The 25,490-nt window shown below is 40.0% G+C and overlaps 1 pseudogene; it reads left to right on the top strand.

The window, feature by feature from the left end:
- LOC108717390 overlaps positions 1-13,552 on the top strand; it is a 96,755-nt pseudogene extending 83,203 nt beyond the window's left edge.
- The last annotated feature ends 11,938 nt before the right edge of the window (positions 13,553-25,490 follow it).

Raw genomic sequence — 25,490 nt, 5'->3', positions numbered from 1 at the left:
GCAAGAATACAGTAATAGTCCTGCCCGTTAATTATTCATACTCGCTTGGCCGTTTTCTTGCTTTTATGTACCTTTTTGCCGGCTGACGGCGAGGCTGCAAGTCACTTTTACTCAGTAACGAAGCAGCGCTACTGTCACCCCTGCTAAGCCATTGCCCGACTCCAGTCCTATTAAAGAATTACATCCACTCTCAAGGTTCCTTTATTACTTTGCCACTTGGCCGTACATTTTTTTTTAATTTCTTTTTTTTTTTTTTTTTTATGCTCAAGTTCTGATTTTAGTGCTGTGAAACTGGCCACAGCAGGGATTTTTCTTTAAAAATAAAAATACATATAAAAATTAGGGATGCACCGAAATCCACTATTTTGGATTCGGCCGAAACCCCCAAGTCCTTCGTGAAAGATTCGGCTGAATATTGAACCCAATCCTAATTTACATATGCAAATGAGGGTGGGAGGGAATAAAAAGAGCGGCTCTTGTGATTTAAAAGTGGAATTATCGAGAAAACAAAAATGTAATACAATCTTCATCATTCTGAAATACATTTTCTGAATACAACCAATTAAATACTCTGAACTGTTTCTAAAATAATCTTTAAGTTTATGTTCACTATTCCTCTCATCTGTTTCTCTTCATTCTCTCTTCATGCAACAGTTGGGTGTCAGATATTCATTGACAGTTAGATACAATATACCTTATAGGGGGGGGCTTCCTTTCCTAGCAGATGAATTAGAGTTCACTCAAACAACTGATTCCAGTACAAACAAAATCTAACAAAATAACTGTCTCTTGCACAAATCCTGCATGTAGAGAGACATGATGTCTGGTGATTTTAATAGAGAAAAACTAATGCATTTTCTTGGCAAAATGAGCCCCCCTATAAGATATATTGGATGTAACTGTCAATGAATATCTGACACCCAACTCCTAAACGAAGACAGAATGAAGAGAAACAGATGCTGAGAGGGATATTGAATATAAACTTGATTATTTCAGAAACAGTGCAGAATTTTTTATTGATTGTATATAGAAAGTTTCTTATTTCAGTATGCTGAAGCTTAGATTACATTTTCATATTTTGTGGCTGGTTTGCACAAGTCTCCTCAAGAAGACTAGAATCTGTAATAGTTTCTAAGCAATGACTTTGATGACACAAGGACACTGGTTACTGGTTTAGCTAGTCCTTTTCTAAGGCTAGAGTATACATCTATATAAACCTTATTTCAACATGAGCAAAACAAATCAAACTTAAAATGCATTCTGCCTTACCCTATATTAAGCTTCATTTGATTAGAGTTAGTGAGCTCTGTGTAAACAACCCCCCTCAATTCAGTCATTTGCTGTAGCTGTTTGGCTTAGAAAAAATTCCCAGCATAAATCATTTCATTTGCTTTGCAGTGAGTGGCATGGCTGAGAGACTGGCCAATCAGTTTTCAGTGTACAGACCAATTACAGACCTTTTCCTGCAGTACATCCAAGCTGGAAGGAAGAACGATGCCCGTTTTCTCTTGCAGGTCAGTTATACCTGAACGGTGCTGAAATAGATCTGAATGCTTGCCGTAGCTTATCCTTCTGGATTTACTTGCCTGTGGGTTTTAAGAGGTGTTGTCGATTATCTTGACAGATTATCATGTACTTCCGTCAGGGCTTTTTACTTTGTTCTCGCTAATTATCTGACCTTGGAGAAGGAAATCCGTCATTTTCAGTCTTATTTATAGGGGATATGTGCCCACCTAGTACTATTTGCATACTTATATTTATTTTCAGGACAGAATGGCAAAAGCTTAAAGGATAAGTACACCTTTAAAATAAGTGATATATTTTCCCAAGATATTAAGGGAAATATGTACTGTTAATGAAATATGTACTGTTGAATAAATTTTGGTCCAACAGGGCTATCTGTTGGTCATTTTCCCAGTCTGACCACCAAGTAGTCAAGGAAGTTGTCAGGAGAAAGAAAGAGGCTGCTCTGATATTCTTCTGCTTAGGAAAGATCCGAGAAAGGTTTCTATATTAGCCTCTTTCTTTCTCCTGACAACTTTGTTGAATACTTGGTAGTCAGACTGGTCTGAAACTGAACAGCAGGTGGCGCTGTTATAACAAAATCTATTCATATCAACTGTAAATATTTCTCTTAATATCTTGGAATAAAAAGAAAATAAATAATGAATGTAAATTGCAAAAGTGCTCAGATTAGCACGCTCATCAATTCTACATTCACTTATTTTAACGGTTTACTTATCCTTTAAGTCTTTGATGCAGGAAGTGTCTACCGATGCTTTGCTGCTTAATCTGTCACATCTCCTTTCCATTTGGACTTTTCATGCCGCTGATAGTGCCTTGACTTAGAGTCCTGCAGCGGGTTGGGTACCCGCAGATTACCCGCCAAAAACCTGCTGTACCCTGCAGGTGGCGGGTAGAACTTCCAAGTGCGGGTTCTGTGGGTTTGCTGGTTGCGGGTCTTCTCAATCGCCTTTTTTCTGATCCCGTCTACTTCCGATGATGTCACTTCTGGTTTACAATGACAGCACTTCCTGTTTTACGCCTTTTTTTCTGATCACGCCTACTTCCGATGATGTCACTTCCATTTACAATGAGCGCACTTCCTGATTCTTGATGGTCACCGGGTCTGGGTTGTGGATAAGGTACTTGCGGGTCAGGTAGCAGGTCCAAGCGGGTAAGAAAGTGGGTTGCAGGTTGTGGGTACGGGTCGGGTAAGGGTTCCAAAAAATGGACCCGCGCAGGACTCTACCTTGATTTCTTCACTGTATCCCTAATGGCATTTCTTATATGCATACACCAAATCCAGGATTCGTTCTTTTTCAGCAGGATTCAGATTCGGCCAAATCCTTCTGCCCGGCCGAAGGGATTCTGAATCCTAATTTGCATATGCAAATTAAGGACAGGGAGGGAAATCGCATAACTTTTTGCCACAAAACAAGTAAGTAAAAAATGTTTTCCCCTTCCCACCCCTAATTTGCGGATTCGGTTCGGTATTCGGCTGAATCTTTCACAAAGGTTTCATGGGTTCGGCCGAATCCAAAATAGTGGATTTGGTGCATCCCTAATTTCTTATAAGGGGCATCAGCAGCAACACAACTGGCTGCACCTGAAAGCTTTTCCTCTCTGATGCGCGGTGTAAAAGTGCAGCCTTGACAAAATGCCATGTACTTGATCATTTCTGCTGGCACAGGGACGTGTCCGCTCCTAATAATCCGACTCCAGCGTCATGTGCCAGTCCATTTATGCCTTGTGACAGGGCACACGAATTCAAGTAAGCAATAGTCAGATCATTTCTTCTCTCTGTACAAGGACTGCCATTCTGCTCACCGCATTTGAATTAGACGAGGTCTCAGGCTTATGGCACATCGGCTGATTCGACTGCGGCACATCGGCCCCTGTGAGTGTTTTCACTCAATAATTTCACTGCAATAAATAATTTCATCCCCTTTAGAGCACCAATTCACCAATCAATAAGGTCATCCATTGATTGAAAATGTTTTGCAGCGACAGTGCCTTAACGGTCTGTGAATAACACCACTAACAATTTAGGTGGAATCAAATTTTTGATGGAATTTTGCAGCGGGAAAAGCTTCCGGTGCTTATTATTATTATTATTATTATTATTATTATTATTATAAAGCCCAGACTTTCATCCTGGGCAGCAGAAATAGAGTGGTGTGGATGTTAAAACTCTTTACCCACCAGATGTTATTTGGAGTTATGGAGTTAAATGAAGCCTGGGAATGGATAAATGATAATTATCACTACAATACCACTCAGACTTGACAATAATCAATGAGACAATATTGATTCGTTACATGAATCGATGCATTCATTTTGCTACTGGATGAACTTGTTGATTGATTAATGGCGATCTAAAGGGGATGACATTATTTATTGTGTATTTAATATCAAAAGAATTGTGATTACAGTCAGAAATGAAATGATACTTATACTATGAATTCATTGTCTTTAGTGACGTATTGCAATATGAATTAAGGTTTTCAATGGAGTAAGGAGATCTCAAGAAAATAAAGTGAATTGATTAGGAATAACCCTACTGAACGAGAAGGATGAGACACTTTTTTATATATTAAAAGCTGTTAAATTTTTCTAGTCTCGCGCATGGCTCCAAATTTTGGAGTAGTGTAGGTTCCCAAATACTAGGGATGCACCGAATCCAGGATTCGGTTCGGGATTCGGCCTTTTTCAGCAGGATTCAGATTCGGCCGACTCCTTCTACACGGCCGAACCGAATCCTAATGTGCATATGCAAATTAGGGTGGGAAAGAAATTGTGTGACTTTTTATCACAAATCAAGGAAGTAAAAAATGTTTTCCCCTTCCCACCCCTAATTTGCATGTGCAAATTCGGTTCGGTATTTAGCTGAATTTTTCGCGAAGGATTCGGGGGGTTTGGCCGAAACCGAAATAGTGTATTCAGTGCATCCCTACCAAATACGCAGGTGAGTGTTAGTATAGAAAAATAAAAATTCTCTGTGAGTGTTACAAGGAAAGATGGCTATGGGGAATGGCTGTGGATTTCACCCCATTGTGTTCCTAACCAAATTTGCCGTCTGTTCCAGGGTTGCTGGCACATTACATTAATGGAGAAGGAAAGTCGTATCCCACTTGGGGGTGCCAAATGTTAGATACCCCCAAGTGATTGTATTTATATACCTGAAACCCCGGGCCGGTGCCTCTATCAGCAGAAACCTGCACTGGGCCAGGGTTATATCAGTGAGCACCATGGAGCGATCCTCTTCCAGCTTCTTCTTTCTTCTCATTCTGTGCATTAGAGCAAAAAGCCAAACTTTTAAAAGTCAGCTATTTCGTTCTAAAGCCAAACTTCAACAAAAAAGTCAGCAATTTTGTTCTACTGCGCATGCGTCTGCCCCAGGAAATTTGAAGGAAGAAGAAGCCAGAAGAAGATTGCTGGAATAACCAGGTTAGTAAATACAATCACTTGGGGATGACTACCATTTGGCACCCCAAGTGGGATACAACTTTCTTTCTGCTTTAAAAGTACTGGCTGCTCTTAGTGCTCAATTCGGTCTCTGTAAAATGAACAGTTGCTGGTGAGAGGTGTGGCCGCATCCATTTTATTCTCCTTGCACTAAACACCGCCGGAGTAGTTGCGGATGATGAGAGCCACAAGCTCAGATGGGGAATATCTGATCGGCAGGTGACAGTCAGACAATCCTAGTTTTCCCGTAGATTGGTGGGTTAGTGCAGACCCCCCTGTCCTAAACTGAAGGCTGTTGCAAATTTCCGAGAGCAAATTGCAGTGTATTCTCTTAAAATGCTGAGCGACTGGTAGCACAACGTTGTACGGCTGCTGCTTTAGTTGTCTCGGCTCATGTAGCCATTTGCCATTGATTTAAAATGCGAGAAGCTGTGGGAACAGAGACTTTGGATCGACTGCCTGCTGCCCATGGCGACCAGTTTATTCATGCAGAAGCTCCGTACATTTTCTGCTGGAGAATGCTTGGCAGGGGCAGTCGGAGGAGACCAGCAAGGAACTGGCAACACAGGGACAATTTAAAAAGTTTTCCTGCGGGAGGCAGAACAAATAGAAACCCAAAGGGCTAATAATTGGCCATGTCGGAATGGGAAATGCGCATGTGAAATAGAAACTGTTTCTTAAAGAAGTTTAAGGTTGAAATACTGCCAACATTTTATTTTAACCAAAAAAGTAGATGATTAATTCTATTATCACTGGTGAATACAAATTAGCGTCGCCCCAAACTATAGTTTAGGATGTGGCCAAGCACCATAACATTTTGCATGATTTGTATTCAGCTGGATCTTTATTAATCAGCCAAAATATATCTTCTGTGCCCGGTCTTTTATTCAAGCATGCCTCCCAAGTAGTTTCCATGGGTCAGTGCTAAATTGTGGACCCCAAAAAGAGTGGGCATATTTGAAAGTGGGCAGGAATCAGGCGGTGCATCACTGGGCCAGGCCTCTCTGACTGGGAGCATCATTTTTAGTAATACAGACCCCTTTATTTTAAAGTATTTTTAACAACTGTTCATCTAAGTCGGCTGTAGTTTTCAAGGATATAGTTTGCCTCTAATATAAATGATGCAATGTGAATAATTAAATGCATTAGTATATAGTTGGAATGAGCTCCCACCCCCCGCCTGGCCAGGGGAGCTTACAGTCTATAAGAGAGAAGAGCCAGACAGATAAAATTTAGAGGATTATAAGTGCATAAATTAGGGTGCTGTAGCAGAAGGTGCAGATCCCAATCCTGCAGTATTGTAATGGGTTTCCCTTGTTTTTCCTCCATTCCAACACTTCCATTTTGCAATATTTCCCTTCCAGACCCATCAAGTCCCTCAGTTAGTTAAATGGATACTGTCATGGAAAAACATTTTTTTCTAAAAAATGCATCAGTTAATAGTGCTGCTCTAGCAGACTTCTGCACTGAAATCCGTTTTTCAAAAGAGCAAACTGATTTTTTTATATTTAAATTTGAAATCTGAAAAGGGGCTAGGCATATTGTCAGTTTCCCAGGTGCCCGCAGTCATGTGACTTGTGTTTTGATAAACTTCAGTCTCTTTTTACTGCTGCACTGCAAGTTGGAGTGATATTACTCCCCTCCCTTCTCCCCCCCAGCAGCCCATCATCAGAACAATGGGAAGGTAAACCAGATAACAGCTCCCTGGTAGATCAATAATAAAAATCCAGGTCCCACTCGAATCCTTCAGTTACATTGAGTAGGAGAAACAATAGCCTGTCAGAAAGAAGTTCCATAGTGCAGCACTGGCTCTTTCTGAAAGCACATGACCAGGCAAAATGACGTGAGATGCGCCTACACACCAATATTACAACTTAAAGAAAAATACACTTGTTGGGTTAGGAATTAAATTTTACATGGCAGAGTGAATTATTTACAGTGTCATTTAGAAATAAAAACGATACCATAACAGTATCCCTTTAAGCTTGTTTTCTTTGTGTATGTTTGTAAGCCTTTCTTTCTGCATTTTCGGTACTTAAAATATGTCTCTTTGGTCGTTGAGTGAACGAAACGTGTGATAAGCGCCCGGTACAATATTGTCTCACTTCTATTGATCCCTCGATAGGGCGCTGTGATGTGGGGTAGACACTCGATTCTCCCTTTGGCACCTCAACTTCTCCTTTCAAGTTTTAACTTTTGTCTTTCTCTCCGGAGAACTGTCTGATGTGTTTGAAAGGCCCTTTATAAAGCAGATTGAAATCAGTCCCTTTGTTGCGCCTAAGTGTAGGTAATTATACTTTGAAGGGAACTTGCTTTGTACATTTTAATTTTTATAAAGAAATGAGCAGTTATCTCCCTGACACCTTATTAAATGTATAATTAACCTTATGATCCCAAGCACACTTATGAATCCTGGCAGTATAATTGGAGACGAATAATGTTTTTCCTCCCCGTTCTTTTTCTCTCCCTAAATCTTGTTTCTTGGGGTCGCTCAAGCATTCATTTATGATTTTTCCCTCGCTTATCCTTTTAAACAAACCTCAGGCTTGCTGTGCCAAGGACGTATTTATGACAGATTGGCATGATTAGGCAGCGCGCTGTTAGCATTTAATGATCTGCTACTGTAGCTCTTTATAAGCTGCTATTAGGCTGTAATATGGGGTAATGATGCTTTGCTTTGCCATTCATCTTTATTGTTATCCCTTTTTATTGAAAGGAGCACTTTTTCTCTCTCATATGCCATACCGATCGTGTACGGTTCAGATCTATAGATATTTGTTTCAACTTCAAATCGTACACTTGGATGGGGAGGAAAGAAAAGAAGAAATTAGGTTAGAAACAAATTTGCCATTGGTCAACTTCTATTAAAAAAAAAAAAACAAAAAAAAACACCAGCCTGGAGTACTGCATTGACTCAAGGAATCCATGAAATAATACTTTACAGCACGTGCATGACATAAGGCAGCTCTGGAAACAACAGAATAGATCTCATCTGTTGATGCCGTTACTATTGGCTTTGGAGAATTTTCCATTTTCAAGACAAACCATATGGAAGTGCATTTGTATAAATACAAATAAACAAAAGAGCCAAGTGCTCACAAAAGTCAGTGGTTGGACGGGTTCAGTTCAAGCCCTTAACTTTGCAGGTCCAATGTTTGGTAAGGACCATAAGGTGGTTACCAATATTCGGAAGCATTCATTTGTCATTGAGCCATAGTTCCAACATCAATGGCACCCCAGCAATCACCCTTATTCACTTTCCACCTGGCATTTTCAGGTTTATCTAGGAGAGCACAAATGGATATTCACCCCAAATCGTTCCCTAAGTTGCCTTCAACCCGATCACCTCCCCCAACCTCACAGTTTGGGAACCACTTCAATCGGCTGTACCTGTGTTTAAGTTCTAAGAGAAAGACCAGTGTCTATTTTTTTTAAATGCAATAAAACTTTCATATTGGATTATACTTTTGGATACAGTGGCTTCAGGAAGCAGGGATTTTGTGTTATTACCCATAAATAAATGTTTCTCTCCTACCTGGATGGAAATTTTTCCCGGGAAGAACACTTGGCTTCCCATTGTCGGCCAACAAGAGAATTTTAGTAATGTGAGAGGAAGGAGTGCGAAAAGAAGACAGAGAACAATGGTGCTCTTGTGGCAAGAATGTAAAGGAATATAATAGTCTGTAAACCTGTTATCCAGAAAAGCTCAGAATTACAGGAAGGCATCTCTCATAGATTCCATTGTAATCTAATAGTTCAAATTTTAAAACGATTTCCTTTTTCTCTATAAAAATAAAATACTTGATCCCAACTAAGATATAATTCTTATTGGAGGCAAAACCAGCCTATTGGATTTATTTGTGAATTTTGTGAATTTAAAGTATGATGATAAAATTGAGGAAAGATCTCTTATTCGAAAAACACCAGGTCCTGAGCAATCTGGATAACGGGTCCATACCTGTATATCCATTAGAATTACAAATGAAGGACAAATAAATAAAGGTTTAATGGTCTTTTTCTAGCTGTTTGAAACAGCACATACAGTAACTTCATTTATAAACACTTTAAATTGCTTTATAAAATGTCTGTTGCTTTTTATTGATGTCTTTTTGTTTTCCCCTTTACAGAGGTGCGGCTCTATAGCCGAGCAAACCCCTGTCCTGTTATCCTTTATTGCAAAAGCTGCACAGATGCCAGGCCAGGTAACCCACTCACTTTTTTATATAGAACTGGAGTATCTGATGGGTTTTAGGATGTGAAATATCCCTTGTCATTTTCCCAGGCACATCTGATCAATGATCTACTTGAACTGATCCCTGAATTCACGATGAAGGGATCTGCCTATTCTTACCTAATGAAATGTTACGGTAAGTCATTCAGCCTTTGTTCGAGTCATGAGCTGTCTGAAGCAGCTCTCTACAAATGGCCCGATGTTCTGTTTATGTCCTTTTTATATTCTATGAAATGCCGACAAATGGGGCCAAGGAGAGGATTAATTTTTAACCACTGGCAAATGTACTTCAAGAAAGTGGCGGCTATTAATATTACAGTACAAATGCATTTTTTATGTGTGTCCTACACCCAACAAATACATAGGCTAAGACTGAAATCAAAGAAAGGAAACCCCTCCTGGATGATATGAACTCCAGTTGTCCAGAGACATAAAGCTTTGGGTGAACTCTTCCTGAAAGTGGAAAGTCCTGTAAACTTGCAAAAGAACTGGCATAGTCCGTACGTTTCATTGTTTCTATATAAGTGCACAAATAATCCCTTTGTAATGGACTCCTGCTTTTTCTTTGTGCACTAGAATCTATCTACTGCAAGGACCAAACATGGAGTAGTTTCTATTTCTCAGTTTAGCTCAAGAATTTACCGATTTACTTGATTAAAACAACAAAAAGTGAGAAAAAGTGTTTGCACAAGCCCTGAATGGGGCAGGGTTTACTGGCACTTTACGAGGATCCAATTTTTTTATAACATTTAAATTACAACTGGAACAAATGTTTTGGGACATGGCACATTCTCTGTATTGACCACAGCACAACATGCCACGGCTTCCTTTAAGCTGAAAATGTATTCTGTTTGATTAGAGTGCAGTGAGCTAAAGGTCCATGTGGAGCCTTCGCCATAAGTACAACTGAAAGTGAACCCTATGTGAGTCGGCCTAAACTCTCATGATACTAAGACTGTACAGTGGCTGAAATGATATTTAGCGTTAGGCCACCCAGAGGGTAGTTTGTTAATGCAATAACAGCATGGCTCTAATGGCAATGTAGTTCTTGGGGAAGCAGGCGGAATTGGTTAAGCAGTGCCTCGTACAGTTTCATGGGAAGAGTAACTCTAGAATGCACTTTTGTAATAGCAGCATGTCATTTTCATGCTAATCATAATCCTTCCCAAATTCTCCTTAACTTGCACAAATGTAACATGATCCATTGGTTTACGGTCACTGCCCCTGAAAAACAAGTGACATTGTATTTAGATTTGGCTGTTAAATCCCATGTGTACAGCTCAGTGCCTCTCTTGAATGGTGCTTACCTCTCAGACTTTATATTGAGTCCAATTTCATGGCATTACGGACAGTCTTGAGCTATGAGCCTATGGAGCTTCACCTGCACTTTTAGTTTAACGGCACCCAAATGATGATAATCTCAGATATCCGGCCGAAGCCCAAATCTTTCATGATCGATTTGGCCATATCCCAAGCCTAACTCTGATTTGCATATATGCAAATTAGAGAAAGGAAAGGGGGGGGGGGTTGTTCCCCTTAATAACATGACCTTGTCTTGTGTGGTTTTATGGGTTCAGTTTGGTTATGCTCTTGAATTTGGCTGAATGCAAATCCTGCTGAAAAGGCTTGGATTTGGCTGAATCCAGGATTCTCCACATCCCTAGCTGATGATGGAGCAGGCTTACATGATGCACTTAGCGCACCATTCTTTTTACTTTTAAGGGTAGACATTTTAATTGTATTCCTTTACAGATTAACATTCTGAGAACAGTTGAGACCCATAACACAAAAAGTCCCATATTTGGTCTAACTTCGTTTTAGTATCTTCTAGTATTGCTTAAAAGGATAGCCTTACTAACTAATTCTGTCCAGGAGAGTCTGGTGATTGGATGAGGGTCTATCTAATACTTCAACATGCATTTATTAGCCTTGTATAAGAGTGCTCAAAGTCGTTGCCAGCCATATTTAGAGACAGTAACTATGCCCTGGACTCCCTGAAGGCAGAGGGTCGGAGAAAGAATGCTGGAGAAGCCAATTTCTCATCAAGCAAAGTCAATATATGTAACCAGTAGGTCACTATAGTTGGGCAAACGCATATCATATGGGATAGAAGATGCTGCATTAAAGCCCCTGATTAGTGGGCTGTTTCCCTTTTGAGCTTTTGAACAAGGATTGCCATTCATTTTATTGGGGAAAAGACTGTGACAATGTGTACGGAAGTCATCAGATACAGTAAATCACTACAGGGGCCTCCATCTGTAGTTAATTGATTTGTTTCCTCCACTTATTACAACAAAGGTAGTAAGGCAAACTAGCTCTCCTTATTAACTCAGCCTTAACTCCATTAAATGAGCAGACTCTGTACATTAATGAGTCGTTATTTTTCCGTCTAAAATGAGGAACATGTTCATTTTTACTGTGAAATAGATTCCTGCTAAACCACTTTCTCTTCTTATCTTTGTAACGTGCGACCGACCAGCAACCGACAAAGAAGCGACGGCGGCCACTGCTCTGTACGAGAAAATTAAATCCGAAAGTCTGAGTCCCAACGAGCTTTTCCTGAAACGCCTGGCAGTCATCCTGAGAGAATCCGGGAAGCCGGTCCCTTTCAACGAGCCTCCTGTGAGTGTTGGCTAATTACACACACGCCTCTGTAGCCTTTCTGGCTGCTCCTTATGCTAATAGCCTCCCCAAAAAAAACACCATGTGCTTAATTACGTGGGGATTAGATCTCAGCCGAGAATCCTCCCAGGGATCCGCACATGTGAAGTGCCGGCCGAGCGGAAGGATTAATTTTATTATACATGTGGGAGCAGATAACCTTCTGCGGATTGTTGCTTTTTTAAAAGCCTCCGATACTATCGGGCGCATATCTACGGGTCATTTTTAAGTATGACTTTACCCCTCAATGGTGCCAGGCACTTATTGTCTCTTTGTTTTCAAGCTTAAAAGCGCATTTCAATAAGCTCTTTTTATTGGCCGGTAATTGCTTTTGTTTTTTGATTGTTTTGCAGCGAGTGAGTTCAAGGTAAAAAGAAAAAAAAAGTATCTTCTATGAAAGTTGTGTCCTCGTTGTACTTGCCAATGCTTTTTGCAAGTTCCTAAGTGTTTTTGTTTTTTTTTTTGAATGTCAGAGTGAATCTCCATCTTTTTGAGTTACCTGTTTAAGGAAATTAAGATAATGCGCAGCCTTTCCTTTATCTGCCTAAATGCATTATCACCTCCGCACATTTCATTTTATTTGTGTTTTTTTTTTTTTATGTTCTACAGTATTAGAAATGTATTTTACATGGTTAAAATGTCACCTATTTAACAGTATTGAGAAGCAGCTATCAGGGCGCCGTGGCTCTGATAAGATTTGTTTTAAAGGGCAGACGAGAATAATACAATGTAATGTTTTAGAGCAATGCATATTAAACACATTAAAATGGGAGTCTGTTGAAGATGTGGCCTTTTGCTTGAACCACAACAAATAGGGTACATATTCTAAGCTGTAAAGTATGTCAGACTCGTAAATATCACTTCACTTGGGTGTCCGCTATTAGGTTCATCTATTGTAGTTGGGTTGTAATGCTTTAAAGAAACAGTAACACCAATAAATGAAAGTGTCCTAAAATGATGGGTGTTGCCCTGCACTTGTAAAACTGGTGTGTTTGCTTCAGAAACTCTACTATAGTTTATATAAACAAGCTGCTGAGTAGCCATGGGGGCAGCCATTCAAACACAGGATACACAGTAGATAACAGATAAGTACTACTATAGTTTATATAAACAAGCTGCTGTGTAGCCATGGGGGCAGCCATTCAAACACAGGATACACAGTAGATAACAGATAAGTACTACTATAGTTTATATAAACAAGCTGCTGTGTAGCCATGGGGCAGCCATTTATAAGTAGTACTTATCTGTTATCTACCGTGTGTCCCGTGCTTGAATTGAACAGATTAAACACCTTTTGCAATATCAATATTTATAAGGTATGGACTGAGTTTAGTAATATCAGTAACTATATATGTTCCTATAACTCCCAAGTGACTTATAAATATTCACCCCCCACTGGACTAATTTCTACACTGAGATCTCTATAAGGAATGTGAAGAATCTCTCATTTTTATTTTCCTTGTGTTTTTCAGGAAAGCTTTAAATACTATGCAAACAAATTAAAGAAGGACCGGTCAGACTCTGAACATTAGCGTTCGTTGTTTTGTTTTTTTTTGTTTTTTATACACATTTCTGTAACCGTTGCAAATTATTTTAATTGTTTTTTAATACAAGTTTTGTTTCTGCCTGGGAGGTGTTGTATATCTAATGGGAGATATTTAATGGGTGGGGAATAAAACAAAAAACAAAGTAGTTTGTGTGGGTTTCTTTTGCTTGGATTTTAGTACTTGGGTGCAGAGATTCGAGGGTGCAATATTTGCTCATTGCCCTTCATTGATGGGCAAAGCTGGTACACGTTTGTATCCGTATAATCAAAAATGGAGGACAGGTTGAGTACCAGGTCAATGGTGTTCAAGACGAAGGAGCATGTTGACTCAATTTTTGAACAATGATATCAGAATGTCTTTTGTCTACCCCTGACCCAACTCCCTATTTCTAGCAATAACAATACAGGTTTGCCAGTGGAGTACAATGGTACAATGGGTAAGTCTTCTACTCCTGGACTCGTGTGCAGTCAAGTAAATGTCTTTGAGGAACTTCTCATAATAAACTACTTTCTATTTAGGGCAGTTGTGCTGGAACATTGGCCAACTTCTTCTGTCGCTCAGTATAAGGTATTGAGAAGCCCGGATTTGTGGAAAGGCCACCTAGGCCCGGGCCTAGGGCGGCAGAATTTTAGGGGGGGTGGCATGCTGCCCAACCACACCCACATTGGTTCAGAAACACTGGGGATGCGCTGAAGATACAATAATTTTTTTTAATTTTCCGTGCACCAATCCCCATTGCTCCTGTCCCCTGGAGGGGACAGGGGCGATGAACGGTAGTGGGCCTAGGGGCGCCCACAATGTAAATCCTGCCCTGGGTATTGATAATTTGCACTTGACAGTATTTTTTATTTTATGACTAAAGCTCTGCACTAAAATTTGTACAGTTGACCTTGTGTAACCCTAACACCACCCATCCATAAAAGAAGATTTAAGATGGCCATTTGTTTGTCTATCCATCTACCATTAACCATTCAGATTAAATTAAATAGGAAAAATAAATTGGAGGATGTTCTGGCCATTAATTGAAAGACAGAAATCATACAATAGCCATGTCTGACAAATAGTAATGACGGTCAGCCACTGATATTGTCAGATAGGCAATACAGGCAGAGATATTATTATCCGACAAACTTTCTAACTTTTCAGATCGACTAAATAACAGATTGCCGTGGTATGAAAAATGTTGGCTCACTCCACACACAATCCGAAAATCGTATGAAACGAAAAATCGTACATTCAGGTTTGAAAGTTGTATAATTTCATGATTTATTATACCCAAGGCTGCTAAAAGTCTGAATCAAAAAAAATATTCCATCTCCAAGCTGTCGGGGTCATGTAGAAGTCAATGGCAAAGCTCCCATTTCAAATTTGAAGATATTATGGTCTGCACAAAGATTTCAGAGGTCTCGAGCTATTTTACACAAAGAATTGAAAACCCGAAAATGTTTCTATTTTTTTCTGGTCCGTTTTTATTGAGTTTTTGCAATGATGAAGTCAAATTGTGGATTCTAGTTTGGTCGGACTTATAAAATCTGGAAAAAAAAGTAAAACTTTGAGTTGTTTTGACTATAACATTGGAATTTTTTGTGAGGATGGAAAAAGTCTGAATCTGAAAATGCGGCATCTCAGACCTGCCAAAGTTGTATAAAAGTAAGCGGGAGAAGTCCCGAAGATATCCTGATCTATGCTGGGTTTCGTGCAATAATCAGGTTTCATTTTTGGGCAAAAATCCGAAAAAATCTGAGTTTTGGGGCAGAAAATCTGAAAAATACATACGATTTTTTCTAGGAAAGCCAAATCTTGAAACATTTCTCAGTTTCTACAGTAAATGTTTGAGTTTGTAAAGAAGAATGCAGACACTGCTATTTTTTAGGAAACACTGTACAGGATCTGATTTTTAAGTCATTACCCCAATACCCAAGAGTAATAAAGGGTAACACCTCCTTCAAACACAAATCCTGGCGCTGAAATAGGAAAACTCCCAGTTCACAATTTATGACCAACATACATATTCTAGTTTTAACCCTTGCTCACCGTTTAAAGTTTGTGGCCCGGGTGCCCCATGCCCCGGACCTCACGCTAGTAAATTTGGAGCGGTAGAAACTCCCCTCACATCAAGTTCAACAAAAAATCTTACCCAGGATGTGCTGTGACCCAGGTGCTGCCACCCTGAGTCAGTCACCAAGGAAAACGCATCCACAACTTGGACAGCGCACGCCAGGGTCCTTTTCAAACAGAATCGCTCGTTTCCAGATTATAGTTTAAAACAAATTTCCTTTATTTAATTAAACATCTTGGTACACCATTTACATAGCGCCATGAGGTCTGACGCGTTTCGTGTCCCTGCACTTCATCAGAGACCCCAATACCCAAGAGTAATAAAGGGTAACACCTCCTTCAATACTCCAGGAATGTGTTGATTACTCCCAGAGGAAAGTGTTCAGGCTGCAGATCTTGATGCCGTGTGGCCTCCATGCACATTCCACCTGCAAACCCTTCATGTTGAGTTTCTGTAACACAGAATTTAAGTCAGTGAGAAATAACTATCACTTGTAATAGCCGTGAGATGCGGGAATAAGCTGGGATTTGTGTTGCATAAAAAAAAAAGCATCAGCACAGCTACATTTTCTGCACGTTCAGAGCCTTTCAAGTTCTGGTGGAGTAATCATGTTGGGCAGTCGCATGGCGTTGGAACTGATGTACTGTGGGTGATGTATCCTGAGCTGTGTTTGGTTTATTGTCAGCTGGAATTGAGCCTGCCGTTAGGGTGAGAGACTGCAAACTGACAGCACTTTCTGTTTAGAACAAGCATGGCACATTGCTTAGTGAATACGCAAGATACATGGGGAGCAGATGATGGTAATGTGTTATTTCCCAGTATCAGCTGGATACAATGAGGATATTGATTGAAGGCCTCCGGATGTCGAAGTACAACTAAAGGCTCGTAGAGGGTTTATTGGAGTTAATGTTTAACCAATTTTACACATTGAATTTTGTCCCCATGAACATTATGTACAAGACGGCCAGTCCAGAAGTTATGGCTTTCTCATCCAAGTACCTTGCCCATGAATTCTTCAGTGAGCTTTACCCAATCAGGGGCCAAATGCCTGTTGTTATAGAAACAGTGCATTGCCCACCAAGTGTGATAGCCTACATTATGAGACCTTGGCTGTAGCCTAGTTGGGATTTCACTTGTGATATTCCATGTTGGCACAACCCCTGCCCCACCACAGTCAAAAAGTAATATAGCCTGTAAAACATCTTCTCATAATAGGTAACACCAGGCCATTTAATTCATATTTGGCCCAGGAGGTAACCAACAGGGTAATTTTCACCTTCTTCCTCTTGTTATATTCATAATTGTCAATTTTGTGCTGTTTAAATAAAAATAAATGGACAACAATTAGGTATTTTATGTGTTTTACAGAAGAGCACAACACAATAGTTCATATACTGTGGATAAATACAAATAATGATAAGAACATTTAGGAGTTCATGAAGACATCATTTATTTACACCCGCATTGCATGTCATTAGCTAAGAGGGCTCTGCCCAAAGGATGAAACCTTACAAGGAAGCCCTGGCCAAAGTCAAGTTGGGCTTGAAATTGAAAATTTGACCACAACTGTCAGCCAAGGTGTTGGAGAGATGCTGGGAGTTTATCAATAGCTGAAATCTTGCAAAGTTAGATGTACAGTATATAGAAGAGCAAAGAAGAGGAGAGCTCAAACTTCTATAAAAACTTCTTTATATTTAATGGCACTTCATGTAGTGGCAGGTTCTTCTTCCCCTTGCTGCTGAAGGGTCTGTGCTACTGGATTCTTTCAAGTCACAACCCCTAATTAATGCCATTAGTGGCTGTAGCATTATAATACATCCTACGTACTGTAGCAACATTACTTTCTGGCAATATGGAAAAACCAGAGGTTTTGGATAAGGCTAAGGATGAGGAAAAATGAGAATGCTTATGGTGAGGCTGTAATTCTAGCTACAGAGAAGATGTCCAGATGATCACAGACCTCATTCAGTTAGAAGAAAATCCAAGGCATTTTTCTAGGTCTTTCAGGCGCAACTTGCTCTGGGTATAATGATTGAACAATACAATGGGTAGTAAAAAGCCATTCCATTAATAACAATGGGAAGTAAAATTACATTTATATGCGTATAAACCCATTCTTAGCACAGCTGGAACCTCCATTCTTCCTCTACGGAGCAGGGAAAAGTGACAAATGATCTGTAATCTAAATATGCAAGTAAAAAAATCTCAAGCTGGGTTTAAAATAAAATATGTTTCAATGCAGGATTTCTGCTCAGCAGCGGAATTAATAGCAAAGAGGTATAACAAGCATTAGTAGCGGAGCAGGTTGTTTTTGCCAAAATGTATGGTATTTTGGAATCACACAATGTCTAATGTAACATTAAAGCAAGAATAATGGCCTAATGTTGAAAACAAATATTTGTATATTGACTTCTCATCATTATTGTAAGACTTCCATTGGTATAAGGGGTGGTAGGGTATTAGCACCTATTGGTATATGCACCCGAGCTCAGTTTCGATATGAATCTGGTCATATGAGGATTTTGTAATGCATGGTTGCAGCTCTGACCAAGATTAAAAATTGCCTTATTATATTCATGATATTCAGATAAGCTGAGCATAATACAAGTAGGGCTGTTTCCTGACAATGAGTTGTGCCTTACCCCTCCGAAAAAAAGACTGCAACTAATCCATGCAGTTCTCAACAGTGGACTCAATATGCGTTGGCAAATTGGCCAAGGTCTGTCCATTTATGATTGAGTGGAATAATCAATTATAAAGCTGGCCATACAAGGGCCCAAACAAGCATCTTGACCACTGTATGGGGACTACTGGCTGGCATGCTAAATTCTGGATGAACATCTGATGGATATCTATTGGGCAGGTTTCAAAGCTGAGAAGACAGCATTGGCTTGTCCATCGGATAATGATTTAGCTTTTTTTGAACCAATCAAGGTAAGTCAAACCACTGTGGACTATTTTCTATTGGTAGGCTAATTATTGGACAACTGGGCCTGTTCAGCACTTTCATAGAGGATTCTAAGTTGAATTGAATCTCTGTCTGTATCATGCGATATCACTTGCTTCATATGCCCTGTATCTTTGTATTCTGTATATATTGTTCTCCACTAGTGAACAGACCCCATTGTTCTTGCATGTTGTTCAGTATATACCAACTCTCTCTTTTTTATCCACTAGTTTCTTTCTTCTACAGTACTCTTCTATTTCTACCAGCTCTTCTCTTCAGTAACCACACGTTCTAATTCTTCCAGCTCTTTCAGTACCCACACACTCTTCTAATTCTATCAGCTCTTCTCTTCAGTACCTTCAAGATCTTCTAATTCTACCAGCTCTTCCCTTCAACACTCGCAAGCTCTTCTAATTCTACCAATTCTTCTCTTCAGTAGCCACAACCCTTTCCAATTCAACTCCAGTATCCTATTTTATTAAAGAAAGCAATTCCAATAACTGTTACTCCTGTAGGTGAAGAGAATAAAAATGAAGATTTGAAATGTATGAAGCCTACCTACATATAAGAGGAGCAATGGGCAACAATTAAAAGTGTATGTGTGTATTTTGACTTTGTTATTGCTGAAGAGTAGGAAACCAAGAGAATAAAGTGAAGGAGTCTGGTGCAAGCGACATTTAGCATTAATTACAGGAAGGGTTGATATTAAGGGGAAGAGTATGATTGAGCTGAAGTGAAGCAATCCACCTCTCCATGTTTTCTGCTCATAGTGAACTCAGTAGAGAAACATTTTGTAGATTTGCCTTATGTAACCACTTTGCTCTCTACAGCAACATGTACAAAGTAAATCTCAGTAATTGCTGTGAGTGTTTTGTAAGCAAGTGCAGCCAGAGCACAGAATAAAGGCCCACCAGGCAGTTCCATAATGGGCACCGTGCTCCTCGCCGTGTCACTCCGACAACTGACCTTTTCTAAAAGAAATAATGTGTGAAGCTTTGAGCACTGAATGGGATTAAATATGTTATTATTCTTTGTGCAACCGAGACAAGGACACAACTTGACATAAGAGATAAAGGTTTGCTCTTATTTTCCCCCGAGGTGAACTGTATTTAGAGACATGTTCCTTGAACTACTGTGCTCTGGCGACATCTGCTGGCACACAAATATATGGCCGCGTTGCTTGTATCACAGCAGAGGAAACTGTGGGTGTTAAAGTGGGTGCAGACCCCAAAATAAAATATTTTCCTAATGAATGGAAATATAATTATAATCAACTTTTCGATATACAGTCATTAAAACTTTTCAATGGTTTTAAGCTTGTTTTGTAAATGTAATCGCAACTGTAAGCAGTGTTATTCTCTGGCTCTGCCCCTTGATACAATGTAACGGAAGTCAGCCTTGTATTCTTCTACACTGGACTGTTGATCATCTGGCAACATTGTTTCAAGAGACACTGTGACAGAGAACAGAAATGGCCACTCAGACACTGCTTTCATGAGCGATTAAATCTACAAATAATTTTAAGGGCAACAAAAATCTGCACAGAGTGTTTATTGGAAAGTTGCTTAAAGTGACCATTACTTTCATGGGGCAAAATTTAATTTATGGGGTTACATCCCCTTTAAATGGTGGAACAAGAAGCAACTAGGAGCCACAGCCTATTCTTATCCAGCATCCCCCAAGTCATTAGAAGGATGATTTATAAATTCAGGACTCCCACCTGTTTATAGGACAGGGCAGAAGGGCCATTCATTTCTACACCAGCTTCTGAAAAAATATATTTTGCTAAATATACCATATATTCCATGTTATCAATGTATACGATAATTGTAACAAATCTGAACCCCAATTTGCTCATGTATATCAGAGTCAGAATAATAGTGATAATACTGGGGATTACAGCAAGTCTTGGGAATTTTTGATTTTGTAACTAAATCTTGGAAGGAATGTATACAAATCTAATAGTGAATGGTTCCTTGCTTCTGCAATGCCTTAAATGGCAACTTCACCCCTTTGTTTATGATTCTGTGCAACATGTACAATTGTCTGTTAATTATAAGACCTAACAGCCAATTTCTCCTGTTCAGCTGTGGGAATTGCCACAGAGCAGAAATGCTCATAGGAGCCAGACCTTACTGTACACAATAATCATTTCATGAAGAATTTTCTGTTCCTATTTTTTCAACCTCTTTTGTTTTTAATAAAACGGAGGCTGCTTTATGAATATCTGCCATTTAACATACATTTTTATAAATGGTTTTTGGTACCTGAAGTTTTAGTGACATCTAGTGGGAGAAAATTATATATTACTGCTGCCATTCGACTTGTCTGGCTAAATAACAAAAAAATTTTATGAACTGGAATAAGTGACAAATGTAACTCAGATGTGTGTTTTTATAGCCACCATTACTTTTTTTAAAATTTTTGCAAGTTCACTATTAACAACTGGAGGGCTACAGGTCGGACACTGAATGTATATACTTTTATATTTTGTATGTTCTTATCCACCAAGGGGCTCCTGGGCAAACACCTTTCTGTCCTAACCTTAACACTGGCAGTGATTATATATTGATGCTACTATCAGCTAATGTGTCAGTAGAAATGCTGACAGGTCCAAATATGGGGCTGTAGATAATATGGGATAATGTCCCCCCTGCTAAGATGTAAAATGCTAATAGAAGTCATCTTGGGATTCCGTGACCTTTATAAATGCACTTTGCCTTTAACCTTGAGCTTTTATATGATGATGGAAATTGGAGAATTGTAATAGCTTAGTAAATGACAGTTGGGGGTACATTAGCCTCTGTTACAGTGACAGCAGGCAGCGAGCCGTGGCTTTGATCAGGGTCATAGATAGAACCAATGGGCCCTGGAGTAAAACTTGAGGGACAAATACAGACAGTGATGGGGTCTAATTTAGCAGAGACTTTGAATCTTGTGTCTGAGTAATAAAAAATAAAGGCCTACAGCTTGGGCAACACTGAGAAAGAAAGTTAATACTGGGGCAATCTTTCCTTATTGAGCAGTCTACCTGCAACTGCTGTTCTGTGGGGCCTTGGGTCATTGCTCCCATTCAGACCCCAAAAGGCTGTGGGTCAAGTCATTACTGCAGCCCCTAGACTGTCCCTCTGCCCATGTTCTGCACTGCCACACCCAGTTACACAAAACCCTCCTACTCTCTGCCCAAAGTTCAGGAATGCCCAGGCTACAAGGAACCTCTGAGAGGTATAGTATTGTCAACTGGCAAATACAGTTTCCGCCCTTTTCCTAATTATTTAGGCATAAAGAGTCCGCTTGCAGCCCATATACATTTAAAATAATGGGTTCAAGTCCTATTTATCCCCAAAAAACAGAGCAAGCTTGATTCTGAGAAAGAGGTGAGATGCCACGAAATGCATAAGGCCCAACATTTCATGCATTTTTAAACTATAAAAGTTTTAAAAACTTGTATCTTAATAGCTGACATCCGGTTGCGCCGTAATATCACCACTCCAAATCTAGTAAGGTCATGGTAGATCTCAGTCCCACAGCCTCACTATGGCCTTCAATAACAACCTTTTCTGCAATGACTATGGCAAAGATGTAGTGCCGGTGGAAGTCAACTGCATTTCCTTGTTGAGTGTGAACAGTTGTTCTGGACTCTACATATCGCTCCTCTCTAAACACATGAGGCCTTCCATACTGGCTGCTTGTGCCTTCCTATGGATTCCAGCACCCAGTGTACCCCCATTCCATCAGACTAAAAGGCTCTCTTCTACCTCCAATCAACAATTTCCAATGGGGATCACTGTACACCTCAATAACAAACATTGTTGAGGGGGGAAAACAGAAAATAATATAGTCTAGTATTTCAAATTATATTCGCACACTAAACAGCACTTAATTCTGTGCACACCAACGGGTATTGTGAATGTAGAACGTGAATAGTATTATAGAGGGAAAAGGGTAATATCAATACCCACACTAGAAACAGAGGTGGTTCTGATGGTGGATTATTGTCAGACGGTCCCAAACTGCTCTGCAGGGAAAGAATCATACTTATGAACAGCAGGGGGAGCCCCGCCTTACTTCCCAGCCATGCAAATCTCAAGCAGCTTTGTTTGTTTCCCTATAGAGCAGTCGCTGACTGTGTAGAGATTCGTATTGGATTTTGTTTTTGCCTTTACATCCCCTTTACTGTTTCCAACTCCAGCTGCAGGGACAAAGATCATGGAGCCAGATTTAAACAGATAAACTGGGATTCTATTTGGAGGATTATTTTCCTGCAGCCACTGGTTCTGCAGAGTTGGAGAAAGTTTGTATTAAACAATATAAAAACTATAAAATACACATTAGATTTCATGACAACACAGGGCCCAGTACAGTCTGTATATTCTGATTATTAATCAGTTTTGCCGTATCAAGATGCTTGAGAAAGGGGCGTGACCCCGAAACGTTGCACTTCGCAATAAACACGCAAGGCAGCTTGCTTGCAATTATCCTGTGTGCCTTGGGATTCTTTCTGCTCCACAGTTTCTACCTCCAGACTCATTACGGCCAGGCATTTGTAATCCTTATTATTTAGGGACTAAGCCAGCCTCCTCCTACCCTCATTGCTGAATCATTGAGTCATTTCTCAATGTGTTCCTCAGTAAGCCCTTCCCCACTTATCCTTTTTCTGCATACTTGATCTACCAGTATTGACCCCTGGCTGCCTGCCCTGACCCTCAGACCGATTTCTCAGCTTGCTGCCAGCCCTGATATTAAGTCTGTTATATTGACTTGCTTTCAGTCTGTTATTATCACTTTTTCATATTTATTTGCTCTCTCTCATGAAATAATTCATTCTACACAGCTAGCTTCTCCATGTTATATAGAGCAAGGGTTTACATGGGGGTATCCAACACATAGGCTCTTACTCGGGTTTGGACTGGGGCACTGATTGCCCTATGACACTAAGGCCTCTCCTTGCAACGTCCACCCCTTTGCGCACGCACAGCATTTCATCAGGCACCTCCTAAATCTTGAGTGGAGGGGGGCTGATTGAGGCTGCAAATCTGGGCCAGTGGGAGCCAGGGCTCGCCGGGTTTTCTCCTGGTTTCCTGACGGCCCAGTCTGACCCTACTCCTACTTTCTGGCCACATGTTTGTGGCTGCACAAACCCACCCATATATATTCCTTGTCATATTTAAACTTGGGACCCTTGATCTCTAAGGCAGTGACATAAAATCATAAACAGCCTTCAGGCTTGGCCCAAACCCATCTACTCTTTTTGTACTGCTATGGAGGGAGCCACACAGTTTGAGGATATAGCACAAAGGAGCCAGGATACTAAGGCTGTAAGCACCTTAGGACTTCTTTACAATGGGCACAGGTGGTTGAATTGGCTCAGTGTGAAATTCTGTCTTTGCTAATGCTCAGCTTTGCTTCCATTATCTAACTCCAGTGACCCCTACATGAATCCCATTACAAAGGAGACCCTATGCTTTTAAAAAATGAACAATATTCCTATTCAGAACTATCAAGTAAACAGCCATTCTTCTCCCTCTTGGTATGTTTTGTTTCTGCTTGTTGACAATGAATGGCTTGACCTTCCTCTTTTCGCTCTGCTCCAAACCTGCGTCGGCAACACAACAGCTGAATTGCAGCCCGCGGCATTTACCGACAGAACAAGCTAAAATGATTTGACTTTATCACTTTGGGAAAGTTTTTGCTCGCTTTCCTTTCAGCACCATAATTCCCCCATTTGAATGAACGCATACATTACATTTCAATTAAACGATCAAAACACAGACATACATATAGTTAAAAGCACTATTATGATAAGTCTCACATATATGAAAAAAGTACGGTGCCATTCACAAGTCCTAAAAAGGTCTATTAGATATCTCGTCTTACACAATCCATTCCCTCGCCAAGCCGGCACATTTAGTTGGTAATTGCAAATGATAGTAACAATTCAAAAATCTGTAATAAATTTCAGATAAAATTGTTATCCCTGGAATGACTTTCCATTGTGAATTCCAGCAAGGGATGTGCCGAGCAAACAAAGAGGAGCCGGTAATTTGCAGCTCTAATTGTAATACATTTCCATTGAGCTTTTATTTTAAGGCTTAAAACATGACATGTATAGTTTAAATTACCTGCTCCCCCGCTGCTCCTCTTTCTCCAGATTGTAATCGTAATATTTCCTTCAATATAAATTTAAAGGATGAAAGGGCGGTGGGGAAATAAAAGGGATAATAACAGCAGAAGGGATTATGATCTGAAAACCTTGAAATGGGTTATGTTCGTGTATTTATACATTACAGAACAATGGGATAGGCAGGGGAAACAGGGCTGATTATTCCTACGTGTATTATGGAGGAATGTTATAAGGAGTGATTACACTTCCATCACTGTTCTCAAGTCTGGCTTTATGGTAGGGCAGAGTGGGCATCACTGGGGCCTTTTAGTGGAAATAAAAACAAAAGGGATATTACATTGGGTGACATATACACTACATGGCCAAAAATATCTAACCTTCTGGAAGTGGACCCATCTACTGCCACTTCATAAGGGGTCTTCATTCTTATTTACCTGTGAGCCATATTCAGATCTAGAGAGTTGGAGAGCAACACAAGCATGGTAGCCCCTATGAGGACAGGAGACTCTGTTTGGCAGTACACCTGTTTTTGTGCAACCAAAACTTGTGCCTCCAAGCCTGGAATTCAAAAATAAGCTCCTGCTTTGAGGCCACTGGGAGCAACATCCAAGGGGTTAGAGAGCAACATGTTACTCCTGAGTCACTAGTTGGTGATCACTGCTTTTCATCATACAATGACATTCTTGACAATTCTCTTTGTCCTACTTTGTGGCAAGAAGAACCTTTTCTGTTTCAGCACAGTAATGCCCTCTTAAACAAAGCGAGGTCCATACTGCATGGGTTTGCAGATAAAGGAGCAAAATAACTTGATGAACAATGATGATTAACAATGGTACCTGAATATCTGTGAGATGATCTGGAACATCAATGTGAGCCTCATCCACCATCACCAGTGCTCAACCTTATTCATGAACTGGGAGTAAATTCCACCAACAATGTCCCAACATCTAGTG

This window comes from Xenopus laevis, chromosome 5S (assembly GCF_017654675.1).
Source record: "Xenopus laevis strain J_2021 chromosome 5S, Xenopus_laevis_v10.1, whole genome shotgun sequence".
Classification (NCBI taxonomy): Eukaryota; Metazoa; Chordata; class Amphibia; order Anura; family Pipidae; genus Xenopus; species Xenopus laevis.
The sequence above is the reverse complement of the archived record's forward strand: the minus strand, read 5'-3'. Positions and strand labels throughout refer to the sequence as shown.